This window comes from Carettochelys insculpta, chromosome 10 (assembly GCF_033958435.1).
Source record: "Carettochelys insculpta isolate YL-2023 chromosome 10, ASM3395843v1, whole genome shotgun sequence".
Classification (NCBI taxonomy): Eukaryota; Metazoa; Chordata; order Testudines; family Carettochelyidae; genus Carettochelys; species Carettochelys insculpta.
This window is the reverse complement of record NC_134146.1, coordinates 8,468,389-8,487,506: the sequence shown is the minus strand read 5'-3', so window position 1 is coordinate 8,487,506 and position 19,118 is coordinate 8,468,389.

The window sequence follows — 19,118 nt, the reverse complement described above, 5'->3', positions numbered from 1 at the left end:
GAGGCCCTGCTGGCCAAGAACGGCACACAGCCAGCGCTGTGCTGAGGGACCAGAAAGGGGAGCAGCTGGCTGTGCTGGGTTCAGCTTGACCCTGCCACCAGCTTTGTTCACCCAACCTCATCCTTGGCCACTGGATCCCTCCCCCCACCCCCCGCCGCAACCACCACTGGCAGGCAGGCAGCTTGTAAGCAGGGATCAGGCCAGCAGCAGGACTTCCAGTATTTGGCGGGGGGATGACAGAAAAGACAGGACAATTTCCCCAGTTGTAAGAAAAAGTCAGAACATCGTCAGGGAGGCTTCGATATGGGACTGTCTCTTTAGAAACAAGCTGTCCAGTCACCCCTAGCCGCGTCTACACAAGCCGGCTACTTCGAAGTAGCCACGCCAACTTCGAAATAGCACCTGCCACGTCTACACGTGGCGAGCGCTATTTCAAAGTTGAAATCAACTTAAGGCGGCAAGACGTTGAAGTCATTATCCCCATCGACGTTGAATGTTGAAATAGGGCACGTGTAGGCGATCTGCGTCCCGCAACATCGAAAGAACGGGGTCCGCCATGGCGGCCATCAGCTGAGGGGTCGATAGACGCTCTCTCCAGCCCCTGAGCTCTATGGTCGCTGTGTGCAGCAGCCCCTTAAGCGCCCTGCCCCCTGCATTCCTGTGCAGGAAGCTGAGAGCACGAGCAGGTGGCAGCACTGCCACGCAGGAGGCCTGCACGCCTCTCTGCAGCCTCATTTCACCACCCACGCAGCGATGGCCACTCGCCAGCCCCCCAAGCGCTCCCAGGGCACCCCCACCCACAAGGGGAGCCAGGGCTCCCAGCCAGCCAGCCAGCCAGCCAGCCCGGGAAGAGGCAGCAGGGCCCCTCCTGGATGGAGGCCGAGATCCGGGACCTGATGGGGCTCTGGGGCGAGGAGGAGGTGCTCCAGGTAATGGGGAGCAAGAGGTGGAATGCGGATGCGTTCGCTTGGCTGGCCGAGGGCCTGGCTGCCCAGGGTCACCCTGCCCACACTCCTGACCACATCAGGAGTAAGGTTAAGGAGCTGCAGAAGGGTTACGCCCAGGCCCAGGATGCGACCAGCCAATCTGGGGCCGCCCCCACCACTTGCCCCTTTTACATGGAGTTCAGGTCCATCCTGCGCCCCCGGTACACCTCCTTCCCCCCCAGCCACTCTTGACACCTCGGCTGACGAGCCCCAGCAGGCCCTGGAGACGGAGTCCACCCCGGAGGCAAGCCCTGCACCCCAGGCCCCCCCCAGGAGCCCACCCCTGGGATGCAGGGATCCTCCTCCAGTGATGGTGGGGGCTGCGGATCGCCATCCCCTCCCAGAGCTCCAGCACGGCGTCCGCCCAGAGGGTGTCCCCCGACCATGGGAGCAGACTGTCAGGTATGTATCCCCCCGGTGCACACCCCTGGGGTTAAGGGGCGGGGACAAGAGACATGACCAGGGCCCTCCATATGCCCAGATGACCATGGCCCCAAGGAGAGCAGTGGTATGTCCCTCAGAAGAGTGCATCAGCCCCTGCCCCCCAGCAGGACAGAGCCATGCCCCATCCCTGGAGATGGGGGGAGCGGAATCTAGGGTCCCGGGGGGGGGGGTGGGACGCTCATCATCATCATCAGCATCTCCCAGGGACGGGGATGGGGAACCAGCAGCAGAGGGGTCAGGGGACAAGGGCTATGGGTTGGGGCCCACACTAATGGCTGTCTCCACTCTTCTTCCCTCCTGTGTTCTGCAGCTGCACCATTGGAGGGCCCAGAGAGCGCCGGCAAGGTGTCCGTGGTCCCGGAGAGCCCCCCGGGGCCATCCCAGCAGTCCAGCCCCTCGGCGGAGCACCAACCAGCCCCGGCACGGGGCCGACAGCAGAGCCACCAGCAGAGGATGGCCACGGACCCCCAGCTGCTCGTGACCCTCCGGCGTGAGCTGGAGGTGTCGGAGCGGCGCCTGTGGGTGGAGGAGTGGTGTCTGGAGCTCCAAGAGCGAGTGTTGGCCTGGTGCAAGGAGGCATGGGGGGCCTTCACACGCCCATTCGAGCGCATAGCAGAATACCTGCCCCCCGCACCCCCCGCTGCGCCGCCCTCCGCTCCACCCACTGTCCCACCGCCATCCACCACCCTGGGGCCTGCCGCCAAGGGGGACTGAGGGCCTGCAGACACCTACCAGCCATATCGCCCGGCCCCCCACCCAGCCTTGGCCAGGGCTCCAGCCAAGGCAAGAGTCATGCCCTCCAAACCCGGGTGCAGGACAGTAGGGGTGGAGGGCCGAGGATGTGGCCCCCCCCTTCCCCTTTGTATATATCCCCCATTATTTGTATATACTTTGTGTTGGACCCCTGTTCTCTTATGGTACCTGCCCCCCCCAGGTAAATAGTTCCCCCCTTTTGTTCTCCCTCTATATATTGTTGTATTAATAATAAGACATTTTACTGTTTGGTTTAAAAAACCAGGTCCATTTATTTGCAAGAAAAGTGCGGGGGTGTGTGCTCTTGGGTGCTCTGTGGTGTGGGTGTGGGGGCAGGGAGTGTTGTGGAGGATGAGGGGGGTGCAGTGGGTGGCCTGCCAGCGTTCACCCCGCAGCCTGGTCAAAATGGGCCCGCAGGGCCTCCTGGACCCGGATCCCCTCAGGGATGACCTGGAGACTGGGGGCAGTCGGCCATGCCAGCCTCCACAGCCCAGTCCTAGAAGAAGGCCTCTCCCTTGCTCTCTGCCAGGTTGTGGAGTGCGCTGCACGCGCCCACAACCTGTTGGATGCTGGGGAGGCCCGCAGCCAGGTGGGTGAGGAGACACCTCCAGCATCCTTTGAGGCGGCCGAAAGTGCGCTCGACCACCTGGTGCGCCTGTTTCAAGTGCATGTTGAACCGCTCTTGGCTGGCTGTGAGATGGCCCATGTAAGGGTGCATGAGCCAGGGCTGGAGGGGGGGGTACGCCACATCTGCGATGACGCAGAGGGGCATGGTGGTGTCCCCTACAGGGATCTCCTGCTGGGGGATGTAGGTCCCCGCCTCCAGCTGGCGGCACAGGCCCGAATTTCTGAATACCCGGGCGTCGTGGGTGCTGCCAGGCCAGCCAACATAAATGTCCAGGAAGCGGCCCCGGCTGTCCACCAAGGCCTGGAGGACCACCGAATGGTATCCCTTCCTGTAGAGGAAGCATCCTCCACTGTGCTCTGGAGCACGGATGGGGATATGGGTCCCATCCAGAGCCCCAAAGCAATTTGGGAAGCCCAGGCTGGAAAACCCCGCGATGGCAGCATCCGGGCCCCCAAGCCACACAAGCCTGTGGAGGAGCAGGGCGTTGATTGCATAGCCGACCTGCAGGGGAAGGACATGAGAGAGCACCATTGAGGGTGTGTCTGGCCCTCCACCCCAGGGCTCCCCCCTTCCAGGCCCCCCCCCGGGTCCTCTTACCTCCATGAGGACAGCCCCGACGGTGGCCTTTCCCACGCCAAACTGCTGCCCTATGGATCGGTAGCTGTCTGGAGTGGCCAGCTTCCAGACAGCAATGCCGACCCATTTCTCAACCACGAGGGCACGTCGCATGGAGGTGTCCTGGTGCCGTAAGGCAGGGGTGAGCCACTGGCAGAGCTCCAGGAATGTCTGCCGGCTCATGCGGAAATTCTGGAGCCAGCGGTCATTGTTCCACTCGCCGAGCACCAGCCGCTCCCACCAGTCGGTGCTGGTGGGGTAGCTCCACAGCCAGCGGCGTGTGTGGCGGGGGGGTGGGGCGGGGTCGGAGGGCAGCAAGGTCTGGGGCTTCTTCCTCATCCCTTGGGGGCAGCTCCTCTTCTGCGAATAAAAGGTGGTCAGCTGCCTCCTGCATAGCAATGAGCAGGGCAAGCACTGCCCTTGCAGGGGCGAGTGTGTGGACCTCTGGCTGCTGCTGCTGCTGCTGGGGCTCCATACTGCTTCGACGAGGTGTGCGTGCCTGTGGCGCTGCAGACCGCGTGCTGTGCAGGCTGAGTGTGTCTGGGAGGGGCCCTTTAAGGGAGTGGCTAGCTGTTGACCCGGAAGTGCTAGTCTGCCCTGTGACCCTGCCTGCAGCTATTCCTGGCACCCTTATTTCGATGTGGGCCACTTTGGTGTGTGGATGCTCCCCTGCAGTGCCTACTTCAACGTAGTGCTGCCCGACGTCGACGTTGAACATTGACAGCACCAGCCCTGGAGGACGTGTAGATGATATTCATCAAAATAGCTTATTTCGATTTCGCTACATCGAAATAAGCTATTTTGTTGTAGCGTCCCCGTGTAGACGTAGCTCCTATAACCAAATGGTTTGGGGGTTTTCATGAAAACAACTGTTTTACAGAGGCTGTTTGCCAATGAGAGGACATCAATGGAAAATTTTAAACTTGCCTATCAATTGCTGAGCCCCACTATTACACAGGTTTTGGGCCAATCAATCTGTATAGCTTCCCTCCTGCCAGTTAGCACTCAAAATTGGTTTTGCCTGCCACCACAGGAGAAAGCATAGCATCCCTGAAGCATGTACCCTACCACCGGTGGCAGGTCCACTGTCGTTTGGGCCAGGAGAGTGATAGAATTTGTCCTAGTAATAGTAATTGCCTCGTAATAATAGTAGTAGTGATATAGAGCAGCCGTCTTAAGATACCTACCTCTAGATCAATACTTGGGCACACTCCATAGTGAGATTCTGCTTAAGTCATTTGTAAAGCCTTCATAAAATTAATAGATTTTTAAAAAATAGTTGAGTGATTGCTACACAGGCTGCTCATAGCCATGATTTACAACTATCATCCAGTTTCCTCACGTGACCTTGATCAACTGGCAAATTCATCTTTACTGATTTTTTTCCTAGATAAGAGCAGGTGACTAAGCTTAGGAAGGCAGAAGAGCCATGAATGGTACAACCACAGAAGACATACATACATCTCCTAGAGCTGGAAGGGGCCTTGGGATGTCATCTAGCTCTCTTGGCAGTACCAAGCACTATTCCTGACATCTATTTGTCCCAATCCCCTAAATAGTTTCCTCAAGGTTTGAGCTCACAACCCTGGGTTTAGCAGGCCAATGCTCAAACCACTGACCTATCCCTCACCCTGGAAGGTAGAGTAATTGGTCAGGCAGGGTCTGAGGGTTACAGCGAAGCACAAATTCAATAAGAGCCATCAGTATGATGCAGTTGCGACAAAGGCCAATGCCATTTTGGGGCGTGTGAACGGGAATGTTGGGTATAAGATGCAAAAGTTATTGTTCTGCTCTACTCTGTACTGGTGATACCTCCGCTGGGGAACTTTGTCCAGTTCTGGGTACCATCCTTCAAGATAGATGTGTACAAACTGGAGAGCAGAGAAGAGCAACAAAAGTGAGAGGAGGTTTAGAAAACTGGATCCACGAGGAAAGGTTGAGAGAACTGGGCCACTTTAGTCATAAGAAGCCAAGACTGAGGTGGACGTGATCATCTACAAATGTTAAAACAACAAGAAGTCCTGTGGCACCTGATAGACTAGCAGATTTTTTGGAGCATAAGCCTTTGTGAGCAAAGACCCCGCATGCGACTGATGAAGTGGGTCTTTGCCCATGAAAGCTTATGTTCCAAAAATCTGTTAGTCTATCAGGTGCCACAGGACTTCTCATTATTTTTGCGAATACAGACTAACACAGCTACCCCTCTGATACATATTATAAGGACTTGTGTGCAGAGGAGGGAGATCAACTGTCCTCTACATCTGAAGACGGTAGGACAAGACGTAATGGGCTTAATCTGCAACTGGTAAGAACTGGTGGGAGGAGGCGCTTCTCCCCCTCCCCCTCCCTAAAGGAAGATTTGGTGGTGGGTGGGGTGGGCAGTCGCAGACCGGTGTGAAGCAAACCCCCCCAGCAAGCCCCATTCACCTGCCTGCTGTTTAGTATAGCAACATGTAGTGGAGCACCCTGGATGGCTCTTACCAGAGTGGTTCACTGGGCCGCACCAGCTCACTTTCACTTCCACTTGCTGCCAATCCTCATGCAAGTTATAAATGTCTGTGATGTGCTTCTAACATTTATTTATGAAAAACTCTTCAATATTAATATTGTTCTTGAACAGCTGCACTTTGCTATTCAACCTCCCATTGTTTTATCATTGGGCCCTCATTTAATTTGTCTAATTTCAGTAGCTTTGGGGAAGTGTTCGGCCAAACTCCTTCTTCAGCCATGCAAGGGCAGCCACCTGGCTGTAGAGTAGGGCTGTGTCTCCTCTAGGGAACTGCCTTGCCCTGCTGCTATCACTGCAAGGAGAACACCCATCTAGCAGGGATAGGTGAAGGGCTGGGAGCTGAGTGCTCTGACCAGCTAATTCTGTAGACTGGAGAAACTCCTTTTAATGGAAGTTCTGGGACATCTACTGACAGAGGAAACCCTCACGGCCTTGGGGATGAGCTTCAGATGTTCCCCACACCAGTGCAGAGGCACAGGAAACTTTCAGTCCAAGTGGATGACCTTGTCCTCGTGCGGATGACCTTGTCCTCGTCACAGATCTTGGGGACTCCTTAGAGCAAGTGGACAAATTACTCGTTTCTTCCCATGAGATGGGTGGGGGAACCTTCATGTCCCTGATGAAATGCTGTGGCAAAACTGCCTCCCATCTCAGACGGTCTTCCTTCCCTCCCACCCATGGTACAAATTGACCTGGCCCCTGTTTATTTGCTCACTAACTTTCTTGCTCAACAAGAGTGGCTTCTATCTCTCTTATTGACAGTAAGGGGTTATTTAGAACTAAACAGTTACAGTGTCAATATCCCCTTTTCACCACCTGTACCTCCTACTGTTCCTGAGCAAAATTTCTGGACAATAGCTCTCTTCAATCACTTTCATTCGAGTTCTTTCACATTCTCTCTAAACAGCCTTTCTAAAACTCCAATATTTCTGTGCCACTGCCTTTGAGCATATCCTGCTGAATATCTCAAACAAACCTGATGGCATAATGACTGGTTCACCTTGGAAGATGACTCCCTTTTATTTGTCATTCTGGGTTCAATTCCAACAGCTGTAGCTTTTGATCTTGTTGATTTCTGAGGAAAAAGAGCAGGAAAACTGTCCCAAAACAGCTGGCAAAACATTCTTCTTTTCCCAACCATTCTGTAGTTCTTATTCTAGTCAATAGCAAGGTCATTAAAATCCTCCATAATTGCTGCACTAGGATTTTTATGAACCTGCATAACCATTCCACATGTTGCCCTCCCTTTCCACCTGGAAGGTCTGTTACAATCTCCTGTTATCTTTTTCTATCATTTTTATTTCCCCCCCTAAGTTCTCCTTATTAGAGCAGCCAAGGCTGGTTAATCATTTCTTACTTTAGAGCTATTCCCCAAGTCCTACATTTCTACAACTCCTCTTGTGCGATTGGCTCTTTTCTTTTGCATAGTCTGTATTTTATTGAAGAGCAAAGTGGCTGGTTTCCTTAGAATAAATCCGAATATTTATCCCAGACTGCGGGGTGATGTATTTTCCATGCAATGGTTTCCATCTAATAACTACAAATACTAAAACTACAGTAATGAATGTGTAACCAACCAGGCTTGGGTTCCCCAAAGACAAGGCTGCACCCAGAAGGAGAGTGCTATATTTGGTTTATTGAAAGCGTGACACCTGCGACGGGAGCCCCGGAAATGCCACAGTCACCCATGGGGGAAAACCCGACGCGTCGGAGCTTCACCCAGAGGAGAGACTCTATAAGGGGCCTCCTAACACTAACTAATAAAGCTTGAACTTATTTACATAAAATTGCTTAAAATTGCCTATGCACTACTCTTACTATCTCTTGTGGCCTACTGCCAGTGTAGCCTTGAAGTTTTGGCAATCGTACTTTGTTTTGCAGTTGTTTGCCTTGGCAGGATTACTTATTTTGCAGCTTTTCACCTTGCACAAACTGGTCTGTTTGGAATTCTCCTGAGGGCTCACAGAGGGGGTCGGACTGCACTCTTGACCATTACAATGTCTTCTCGCACCCTACAGAAGGTCATAAACCCATTGTCACTCTTATGCTTAAATGAATGCAATATACTGAACATAAGTTCTTTTTATGGCCTAAAATAAGCACTGGATCAGAACTTGGAGCCCTTTATCTGCACTGAAAACCATTTATACAAACAGGCCCAGTGAAGTCTATGGGAGTTACTCGTATGTGAATAACTCCTGAAAAGTGGCAAAAGGGGGCTCATGCTCCCACTCAGGCTATGTCTATACTATGTGGAAGATTGACCTGGTCAGGGACAGTCTTCTGGAGTTCAATTTCATGAGCCTGGTAGACAGCAAACTATCTGGGATTGGCAGTCAACCCCTCAATATCGCAAGGAGTAAGGGAGGATGATGGAAGAGTGTCTCCCATCGACTTTCTCTCTGTGAGGATGGCCAGGGAAGCTGATTGTAGAGAAGTCGATTATAGCTACGCAATTGCCTTAGCTAGAATTGCGTATCTACAATCAACTTTAATATCTAATGTATCTACCTTAAGATTGCTTCATATATAGCAGGGCATTTACTGCTTTATTCATATGTGCTACATCTACACTAAAGAGTTTTGCTGACAAAACTCAAGAAGTATCCACACACAAATTGCATTTTGTCACCAGAACGTGGAACTTTGGTTGACAGCCTTCTGCCTCTCCGCCACAAGGCAGAATGCTTTAGTCAACAGATTCTGTCGAGAAAAGAGCCATGTGGACACTCTGGGTGGGGGTGGGGAGGCAGTTATTTCCCTTCCACATCATTGGGCAGCCCTGTCTGCTGTGCGTCCAGTTGGCCATTCTGTCAATAGAATGGATTGACAGAGCAATCCACTTTTGTATGTGGCTGCAATCTGGTGCCAGAAATTTTGTCAGACTACAGCTACCAACAGGGACTTCTGTCAATAGATCACTCTTGTGTAGACATAGCCGCAGAGCAAAACATTCTCCAAGGAATATCCCCACTGAAGTAAACAAGGTTACTCACAGAGCAAGTTGCTACTCAGGGTGAGTAGGCCACCAAACTCTGACTCTCAGAAGAAGCATTTGCATTATTGTACCTTTTTGATTTACAGTGATATTAAGGCAGAATAGTGCTCTCACTCTTTGTGAACTAGAGAAATGTAAATTAATAATTCCAGGCTAAAAATTAAGATTCATAACCAATTTCCATTATGGAAAAATCAGACCCTATTATCTTCAGAGAGGAAAAGGAGATTTAAATTGTTTTAAAATGAAACCCATATTTCATTTATATTCTCTTCCTCTTGCACTCATTAAGAAGCCATCGTTCAAGGTTCAGGGATGATTAATGGCTGGCCACACTGCACAGTGTTTTAAGTAGCAATGGGTGAAGTTCACAAGGCTCCATTCACTCTGGAGAAGCTCCACTACATTAAAATGCTTGTGCAAATCTTATGAATCAGCCAAACTTTCAGAGCACAGGTACAAGCTGGGGACTAGAAAGACTTGCTGGAAAGCTGGGAGGTGGGTGGGGGATCTTGTATTAAGAAGCCATGAGCTCTGGAAGCAAGGAGGAGAAGGCAGGGGCTATGACTGAAGAGGTCCATGGAGGATTGAGGTGCACTGTCAGCTGCAGACCAGGAGAGGGGCTGTGCCACAGTCACCATTTCTTTCCTTGCTTCAGAAGAGGGAATCAGTTCTTGGTCCCTGCCAAGTAACTCAGCTGAGCTGCTCAGCACATTCACAGGGCATTTGAGGCTCCGGCCATTCCCTGAAGCTCCTGCCTGGGTGGGGAAGGAGAGGACCCTTAGACATTGCCACATTGTATTTTGCGCTCAGAGTCTGAGGGAATCTGAGGCCAGGTCTACACTAGACATGAAAGTTGATGGTAGATACAGAGTTCTAGCTATGGCAACTGAGTAGTTAGCATCAATTTATCTACAGTCAAATTACCTGGCTGTCCTCACAGAGGGAGGTCAATAGGAGAAACTCCCATGATATTGAGGAGTACGGGGGTTGACTGATGACCCTAGATAGTTCAATTTCATGCGTCCTTAGATGTGTGAAATCGAACCCCAGAAGGTCGCCCCAGTCTGGGTTGCCTTTCTGCACAGTGAAGGCGTACCATTGCATTTCCTCATTCTCTGGCACAGGTGGGTAAAGCAGCAATGGCCTTGCCCTAAAACAGGTACCTCACAGGAACAGCAGGAGCTAGGTGGAAGACTGGGGTTTCTTTTACTGGATCTTTTTGGTCTTAGAAAAGGGCCGAGAAGCATTAAACCCTGCTCTTGCCCATGCTGCACATGGCAAGCGGCTGCAATTGCAGAACCCCAATATGTTTATAAAGAACAGCCCATGCCAGGGAGTCTGGTGTGCACTCAGACATTGATTGACCCCAGCCCTTGCCCCAGCCTCAGCTAAAGAGCAGTAGAGAGCTCTTTGAGGATGACATACAGGACAAAGGGAGAGCAGCACGCACATCTGCTAAACTGCTCTCCAGCACCTGGAGTCCCATGGTTCCTCTCTCCTCTCTGCATGATGTATGACACAGGAGCTGCTATTCGATGTTGAACGTCGAAGTAGGGCGCTATTCCCATCCCCTCATGGGGTTAGCGACTTCGACGTCTCGCCGCCTAACGTCGATTTCAACTTCGAAATAGCGCCCAACACGTGTAGACGTGACGGGCGCTATTTCGAAGTTACTGCCGCTACTTCGAAGTAGCGTGCACGTGTAGACGCAGCCAGGAATAGCGCCCTACTTCGACGTTCAATGTCGAAGTAGGGACCGTGTAGACGATCCGCGTCCCACAACGTCGAAATTGCTGGGTCCTCCATGGCGGCCATCAGCTGGGGGGTTGAGAGATGCTCTCTCTATGGTCACCGTGGGCAGCAGCCCTTAGCCCAGGGCTTCTGGCTGCTTCTGCGGCAGCTGGGGATCTATGCTGCAGGCACAGGGTCTGCAACCAGTTGTCAGCTCTGTGGATCTTGTGTTGTTTAGTGCAACTGTGTCTGGGAGGGGCCCTTTAAGGGAGCGGCTGGCTGTTGAGTCCGCCCTGTGACCCTGTCTGCAGCTGTGCCTGGCATCCCTATTTCGATGTGTGCTACTTTGACGTGTAGACGTTCCCTTGCTGCGCCTATTTCGATGTTGGGCTGAGCAACGTCGAAGTTGAACATCGACGTTGCTGGCCCTGGAGGACGTGTAGACATTCATCGAAATAGACTATTTCGATGTTGGCTGCACGTGTAGACGTAGCCCTTGTGTCCCCATGTTACGCTCACCTTCTTTCCTATGCATTCTGTCTTGTTAACAAAACTTAGTGGGTTTTTTTTATCTTCCCTACTGCCCACCTGCCGTAGAAACTTTTATCTCTCTCTCTGTCTTACCCACCGCTCACTCCTGACCCTTCCTCCCAGGAAACCCATCTTTCCTAGAACTATTGTCTTCAGTTCTCAGACCATGCAGCTTCCATGAGAAACTCGCCAATTCCATCCAAGGAACAAAGGAAGGCAATTTGTGATTGCAAGCCACTGCTGCATTAGTTCCCTCAGTGCAGCTCCTAAATCTCAAGCCGTTATGTTTGCTGGGTTTAATGACTCTCAATGTGTGCTGGATATTTGCATGGCCAGTCAATGCAGACAACGTGGTAATGGTGGTGGCCACTAGTCATATTTGGAGTTGTTCTAGCCTCTGTTGGTTCTTGGTGAAATAACTCATGGTCGGATTATTTGAGCAGGAGACATTTGCCTCAATTTCTGCCAATTTAATTTTCTGGGAGTTAAGAAATGAATGAATTTCCTGTTTAGTGCTAATTTAGCTAGCTCATGGATATTTGGAGTTCTATCATGGGTTTGTTGTTACAGCAGACACTATTGTCACAGCTATGTACAAATTGGCGACTCACTTAACTTTAAAAACATAGAAAAGAAAAATGACAGATTAAAGTATTGCATTAACACTGCCTCTATAATGCAGCGAGCTCGGCTATTTGAAGACAACTTGATTATCCTCCCCCGGGAGTCTGCAAATAGAGGCACAGTACATCAGAGGCACTGATGAGGATGAGGCAAGTTGGAATGTCAGCACACAGTCACAAGTATCCTCTCCTTATAATTCATTGGGTAGATGAGACTCGTTCCAATGTTCAGCTCATTATTGGTATATCTGCCTGGCTCCGTATTGCTCACGAGACAAAATGGGAGCCTCAGCCGCCCACTTATATGGGCCTAACTGGTTCCTTCTGCACTGGTAAGTAAGGTTTTGCTCTGCCTGGTAAATGTACAGCGTCAAAAACAATGAGAATTCCTGTGGCACCATATAGACTAACAGATCTCGGAGCATAAGCTTTTGTGGGCAAAGACCCACTTTGTCAGATGCAGACAGAATAGGTTTAATGAATATAGAGGAGGCTGAGCAACCTTCTTAATTGGGGGCAGTCAGTGCTCGTTAGGCACAGGAATTTGATTCCCAGAGGAGATACCCAAAGGCCACTGAATTTCACGGGTTGTCTAAATGTCTTAGGAGTGGAGTGGAGCTGCCTTACTACAGCAGCAGCCCAGAGGAGCCAGCTCCCAGCCAGAGCAGCCAAGTGGTAGCGAGCAGGACGGCACAAACCGAGCCCTGCTTTACCTCTCTGGGGCAGGGAGTATTCTGCCTCTAGGCGGGTGTGGAGAGGGGATGTGGACCTGCCTTTTCCCCAGGAGTGCAGGAATAATTTGTAGAGTTGAGGGGTGCTGAGAGCTTTGGAATCAAACTGCAAATGTAGGGCAACAAAAATGATTAAGGGTCTGGAGCACAAGACCTATGAGGATAGGCTGAGGGATTTGGGCTTGTTTAGTTTACAGAAGAGAAGACTTAGAGGTGATTTAATAGCAGCCTTCAACTTCCTGAAGGGGAGCTCTAAAAAGGAGGGTGAGAAACTGTTCTCAGTGGTGTCAGATGGCAGAACAAGGAGTAATGGTCAGAAGTTGAAGAGGGAAAGGTGTAGGTTAGATATTAGGAAAAACTACTTCACCAGGCGGGTGGTGAAGCATTCGAAAGCATTGCCTAGAGAGATGGTGGATTCTCCATCCCTTGAGGTTTGTAAGTCCCAGCTGGACAAGTTCCTGACTGGGATGACTTAGTGGGGGTTGATCCTGCTTGACGCAGGGGGCTGGACTAGATGGCCTCCTGAGATCCCTTCCAGCCCTGTGATTCTGTGATTCTGTTAATGCCATAGATAGTGGAAGCCACTTTAAGCCAGGGATTGCAGTGGTACCCCCAGCACCCCTAGCTCCAGCATCTGTGCTCTCCTAGCCCCCCACTGCTCTGAGGCAGAAGTGACTTTAGTCATAGAATCACAGAATACGAAAGCTGGAAAGTCCCCTGTGCTCATGGCAGGACCAGGCACCATCTAAATGGGGGCTGGAGTGCCCCCAGCCCCTGAGGCTCAGGGCTCCCTTCCCTAGCATTGGGCCCACAGCAGGGTGGGAGCCCTGAGCCTCATGGTCTGAAGTCAGGCAAGGTGGGGCTGTATCCAAAGGGTGCCATGGGAAAGGAAGTGGCTCTGTGTGGTGCTGCTGCAACAGCAGCACTGCCTTGGGGCTTTATCCTGCTGCTCTGATTGGCTGGAATTTGTGCCAATCAGAGCACGAGGGCAGTGCCTGGGAGTGAGGTGGGGAGAGGGCACAGAGGCATGTGTGTCACAGGGGTGCTGCACAGGTAAGCTGGGCCCATATCACCCAGATCCTGCACCCCTTCATTGCTTCTGTGCCCCTCAATCACTCCTGCAGCCCCTCGCTTCTGGACTCCCCACACTGCTCCTTCCCCCTCCCTCCCAAACCCCCAGCCCTCTCCTGCACCCCCTCCTGCCCAGACCTCCACATTCCCAGCCTGCTCCTGCACCCCCCTGCCCAGACAGCCCAATCCCATTTCCTGTCAGTCCCCGCCCACATGGAACCCCTCATTTTTTGTCCCATCCAAGAGCACAGAGGTGCCCACAAAATGTACTAGCCCTGCCCCCACGCAGCTCTGGGGCTGGTGTGCAAGGGGAATGAGGGGAGTGTCTCTTTTTTCAGTAGGGGACCACCTCAGGGGAGGGGGTTTTGTTTTGTTTCTCACTTGTGTGGCCCCCGACTGATTTTTCTGTGGGTCAGTGGCCCCCCCCAACCCAAAAAAGCTTCCCCACCCCAATCTAGACCATCTCTGACAGACGTGTGTCTAATGGTTCTCAAATATCTCCAGCGATGGAGATTCCACCACCTCCCTAGGCAATTCAGTCCAGTGCTTAACCACCCTGACAGGAAGATTTTCCTCATATCCGACCTAAACCTCTGTGACTGCAGCCTAAGCTCACTGTTCCTTGTTCTGCCGTCAGAGGCCACGGAGAATAACTTTTGTTCTCCCTCCTCCTTGGAAGACCTCTTGAAATACTAGGAGAGCTGCTGCCATGTCCCCTGTCATCCTTCTCTTTTCCAGACTGAACTAACCCCGTTCTTTCAGTCATTCACATGAGAGTAGAGACTGCTGTTGTGGCGGGAGGTTGTGTAGTGTATTGGGGCACCTCCCCAGATACTGCAACTTGCTCTTAGTGTACACTACAGGGCAAATCCTCCGAGGGGCAAGGGGAACCCAACGACTGCCCTGTGCTCTGTGGCCCTCTAAATAAATCTCCTCTGGGGGCAGGATGGAAGGGTCTGTTCTCTTCTGCACCATGAATCCTCAGGTCCCCCTATGTTTTCAGGTAGTTTACTAGTGTTACTCCTTGTATTTTGCAGCTCTTGAAATGAACCACCGAGCCCCAGCAGCCAGCACAGGCTGAAGAGAACCTGTCCCATAAGGGAGCCATATACACAGTCCATACAGCTATCTATGAAACATAGATAGCTCATCATTAATTTCACACATACTGAGAAATGGATTTGCACAGTTCTCTTCTCCTCCAAACACTAAGCACCATTTTAGAAAGTCTCCCACTAAGGATAATTTCCCTATAAATGCATTAGCCTGTGAAGATTGTGGCAGAGGAGAAATGGAAGTGGATGATACTAAAGAGGTGACTAGGAAAGAATCTAAAGGGGATACATACCTCTTCAGAGAGGCCCCAGGGTTAGACTTCTCGCTTTGACATTCACTTCAGAATCTTCCCTTCAAAAGATTACTATTCATACACTTACTTATAACTGCCCCATTAATCACTGCTAAACACGGCATGCAGCTTAAATCCTGGGCGCATAAAGTTCTGTCTCAGCTCTCACAGATGGCTGTTAACCAGTGGGAAGCAAGCTTTTAGTTAAACAAGTGATGCTCATAATATGTAACATGATGAAGTAGTAGTAGAGATTCCATTTAAAGTCACATTTAACATTTTAATTAGCCTCACCTCAGGTGGCAAATGCTCATTTACATTATTCATGGCAACGGTCTGCTGTGAAGAGAAATGACAAGAGGGGAAAGAAAGGGCTTGTTTCACAAAATACAGAGACAGCTGGTAGATTTGATGCAAATAATTTTCTTGCAGGCTATGTGCGTCTTACCCCTTTTATTTAAAACATAACTGAAGGGGTTTCTTGTTTCATCCCCACAGTTGGATAAACTCCACTCAGCTGATGCCAAAACCTCTCCTGTATTTCAGGATTCGCATCACTCCACCCCTTGTCCTTGAACCTTTCCATGAAGATCTGGGCTCCCTGATGACCAACATCCAATGGCTACTTTTCTGGTAAATTCTGTTCATTGTAGAGCTACTCCATCTTCCCACCCCCCCGCCCATTTCAGGCACCTGCTGAGTTGTGTTTGCCATGCACACTGGGTGCTTTGTGACCATCTTCTTTGTTATTTGCCCAACATGTAGCCCCAATGGTGGATTAAGGCTCTTAGGCCAAAACTCTAACAATCCTGATGACTAGCGGCCCCTGGGGATGGGTTCTAATTCAGCAGTGGGCTGGTGAGATGTGTGGGTATCTCTGGCCTTGGTGCTGAGATTGTAAACCCAGCTCACAAAGGCACGGTTGCACTAGGTGTTCTTGCAGGGGTCTGCAACCAAAGTAGCAAGAAGAGCTATTTTTTCACATTCAGTTACACAATCATTTCTTCAGGAGCCATAATGCACACGACTCTGAGACGGTTCTGAATAAGTAATGTCAAACCGCACATGAGGACAAGGAAAATGCTGAGCCTGGGGATAGGCTCTGAAGCAGAAAGAGCAGTGTCTGCATCAGCCCCTCACCTCCAGGCTTTGCCTGCCTCAGCCCCAAGCCACCCCCACCCCGAGGCTTAACCCATCTCTGCCCCAAACCCACCCCACCTCCCTAGGATTAAACCACCTCAGCCAATGAGCTCCTCCAGCTGCACGTGCTGCCCCTGCTCCTCTGTGGCCACTGCCTGCCCTCACCCAACTGCTCCCCCCACCTCCTCCTCCTCAGTGGGGCAGCTCGGTTCCAGCAGGCACTAGCATGGCTGCCTTGGCACAACCCTTATTTCACACAGTGCCCTGGTGACTCAGAAAAACTTTCACGGTTTGCCCAGCTAAGGCCACTCCTGCAAGTCCTTATGCAAAGGCCAGGGACTTGCCCTGCTCGCTCGCCTGCTGGGGTGCAGCATTGGGAAGGGCCCCCCGACACTAGCCCTGGCTTCCCTATGGCCTCAGCCCCCACAGTGTAGTTTGCAAGCTTGGCTTTCTGTGCATGCGCTCTCGGCCCCACCATGCATGCCCTGGGTTTACTGCTTGCTGAGGCCCTGGTGCCCTGAACTTACCCTGCACCCGGCCTCAGCCACTTCATAGTCCACTGACTTGAGGACGCCGGGGGCCTTAGTGAGTCCAGACATGGTGTGGGTCAGACAAAGGCGCTGGCCAGCTTGGATCAACTGCAGGAGTGGATGGCACAGCGTGGGCCCCTGAGGCGTGGGCCCCTGAGGCGGGTAAAGCCTGGGGATGGGAGGCAGGGAGCTCTTCTGCTCACTTCCCCCACCTGCAGTGCGGGCAGCTCCCTGCCCTGCTGCCATTGAAATAATGGAACTAAATGTAATTGGTTTAATGGCCGGATCCCTCCTGTCAGCCACTAAACCAATTACATTTAGTTCCATTATTTCAGCAGTGGCAGCGCCTGAAGCCACAAGCGACTCTTTAAAGAGCCACATGCGGCTCTGGGGCTGCTGGTTGCCAACCCCTGTGTTAGGGTTTAGTGCACCAAAAACTAGAGCGTAGCTATGGCAGCACAGGCTAGCTGTCTCGAGTGCTGATCCTTGTAGCGTATGGGTCCATGCTTGGGGTGGCTAGTGCATTCTGCTGTCATAGCTGAGCTAGTGTATGTCTCCAGCTCCAAGTGCAAACCTACCATTCATGTCCAGGAGCTTTGGTATATGTGCCACTGCAAAGGCTGAAGGCCAGCACCACCTCTCTGTCTCCACGGCCATCCACATTACAGCTCAACCCCACAATATTCCAATCAGAGAACGAATCTCACATACAATCTCCAGGAGGGAAACATGGGTCTGTTGTTAGGAGCACAAGAGTCTCAGGCATTGTGGGTTCCATTCTGGGTTCTGTTCTGTGGCTGATCGCAGGAATGTCATTGAATCTTTCTGCATTGCCTTGCTATGAAACAGGGATGATAATACTTCCTTAGCACTGGGAGCTGCAGTGAAAAAAAGAACTATGCCGTTGAATCTGGACAGAAATGCTGTCTGGCTACACGTGTGTGTCAAAGAACACCCTGACTGCTGGACTGCAATGAAAGCTTTCAAGACACACAGGGCCAACCCTGCACCCTGTTGGTGGCATGAATGCGAACTGAGATCCACAGTGTGGCCTGAAGCATCAGATGTAGAATCCTGAGGAAAGGCACCCCTTTAGCACAGGAGCTGGTGTTTGACCTGGTCAACATTTGTTACAGGTGTTTTCTCCCCTTTGACAAAGTGAAAAAAGACCTGTTCATTCATTCTGACTTTTCAAAAGATGCCAAGTTTGGAAAATAAGCAAAAAAATTATACTTATTTTAGTCGCGCCCCCCCACAACCTCCATTCTGGGAAATTGTGAAAGCTTCCCAAAAAGACAAATTAAGAGTAAGAAAATAAATTTTAAACTGTTGCCCACACTTTTCCAATGTTTATGTGTAAGGGGGAAATTAAAGGGTGATCACCCCAAAATTCAAACCAAAATGGTTCTAAACAAAAGTTTTGTTTGAAAACCAATTGTTTCAAGTTGTCTCTGAACAAGAATGTGAAGATTATTGAGTGAAGCAAAGATTTTTCCCAGAAAGCTTTTTGAGGGAAAAACAATGATTCTGGTTTTAGGTTTCGTACAGCCTTCAGGCTAAAACAGAACCCTGGACACATTTAAGTCAATGGACGTTTTGTGCTCGATTTCAACAGGGCAAGGATTTCACCTTCGGTCTTTTTACCTCAAGCATTGCCAGGTTCATTCCAAGGATCAGGGTCTCAACCCCAACAGTGACCTTCCCCCATATCCAAGGACAATGCGTATACACACACACACACACACACACATATTACCCTTGAAATGCATTTGCACATTACTAAATCTGGCAGTATAACTGCTCAAAGACGTTGAAAGACTGGCGATTCCAATGCCACACAAACTGTAGGACACTGCCTGTTAATCAGTGAGTGCACTGCAGCATCTGTCTGTTAGTAGCCTAGTAAAGTCATGAAATATTTTTATTTCTGCAGTTCACATTTAAGAAGAAGCTGAAAACTTAAATGCAATGACAAGCCATTGCCTAGATGAAGGCACTTAGTACTGTTAACCCTAGGGTTTTAGCCACCCTGTGACAGACACCATGCGTTGTGCTGCAAAAGGGTGTTCAGGCTGCGTCTACACGTGCACGCTACTTCGAAGTAGCGGCAGTAACTTCGAAATAGCGCCCGTCACGTCTACACGTGTTGGGCGCTATTTCGAAGTTGAAATCGACGTTAGGCGGCGAGACGTCGAAGTCACTAACCCCATGAGGGGATGGGAATAGCGCCCTACTTCGACGTTCAACATCGAAGTAGGGACGTGTAGACGATCCGCGTCCCGCAACATCGAAATAGCGGGGTCCTCCATGGCGGCCATCAGCTGGGGGGTTGAGAGATACTCTCTCTCCAGCCCTTGCGGGGCTCTGTGGTCACCGTGGGCAGCAGCCCTTAGCCCAGGGCTTCTGGCTGCTGCTGCTGCAGCTGGGGGTCCGTGCTGCATATACAGGGTCTGCAACTAGTTGTTGGCTCTGTGTAT